The following is a 1,219-nucleotide window of genomic DNA, read 5'->3' on the forward strand; positions in this document are numbered from 1 at the left end:
GGTCTCCCATCCGAACGGTTTGTTATGTACTTCGCAAGGAAAAACAACGCCTGGCTTAAGGACGACGATAACGCCAAGAAACTTTAAGAAAATACGATTGCCGTGTATTTGAATGGATGCATCCGTCCATGGTTCTTGTGTACGAGTTTGGCAAGAGTTTTGAGCTCCATCCGATGGAGTTGCACGTGCTGGCTGGTAGAGCTGGTGTCTCGTAGTCGAATGCACTTACATGTCAATCGCGGTGTGTCTGATTTATCGTTGCAGCCGCCCAAACCTTTGGTGACATCGTTTGGTAGAGAATGGGACTTCCAGAACCCTTTTTATGACTGGTTAAAGTGGGTGAAGGGCATTACAGAGCTTGAAAAATAACATCCACGAATGCCACTACCATTCATTGCTTCGATGTCTGGGCGGAGGCTCTGGGAGTCAAGACTTCTTGACGAATTTCCAAATCTTATAAAGCAAACTTTTCAGGACAGCCGTAACGAGAGAATAGAAACATTGCTGCAGAATGCCTTCGCATTTAATATCGCATTTGAAGAAACAACCAACAATGAGGAAGACATGGTTAGTGTCTCGCTTTGTATGAGGATGCTCTGGCAGCTTCAAGGTTCACTAGAATGGGACCAATTTTGTCAAGATCGTAGGAACCGTTTGGATCCTATACAATGTTCTCGCTATTATCCCAGCTAACTGGTAAACCGATGGAGAAGTTGTATGTGTTTCTGTGCGTCGATGGTTTGGAGAAACTTGATGTTAGGAAACCGGGGACAGACATCAAAGCGTCTTGGGCTGCTTATGTGACCTCGTTAGTGCGTTGCCCTCCAGGATTATTGCAGTCGTGTCATCACAAATCCGAGAGCCAACCAACGATGTTCGTCCACATTTTGCTCCGCAGTTACAGACTGCAAACTATCTAGGCCGACAGTCCAAGGACGCGATGTGACTGTGGAGTTGGAAATGACGATCTCCTTCGGATTCTCATCAATGATATTGATGGATTCGACTGAGGAAATCGAAGTGCTCTATCAAGTAATGAGGGATATGCGAGTGAAGAATTTGACTTTCAAAGGATTTTGCAACGTGTGACGACTGCCATGCCTGATGCACAAAATTGTGCAGCGCACGAAGAAGCTCTGAAATTTCGAGCATGGCATGCTTACTGAAACTCAAGAGCTGCAGGTGGATTGAATTCGAAACATATTAAGGATGCTTATCT

Source organism: Phytophthora parasitica (genome assembly GCF_000247585.1).
Source record: "Phytophthora parasitica INRA-310 unplaced genomic scaffold supercont2.22, whole genome shotgun sequence".
NCBI classification, from domain to species: Eukaryota; Oomycota; class Peronosporomycetes; order Peronosporales; family Peronosporaceae; genus Phytophthora; species Phytophthora nicotianae.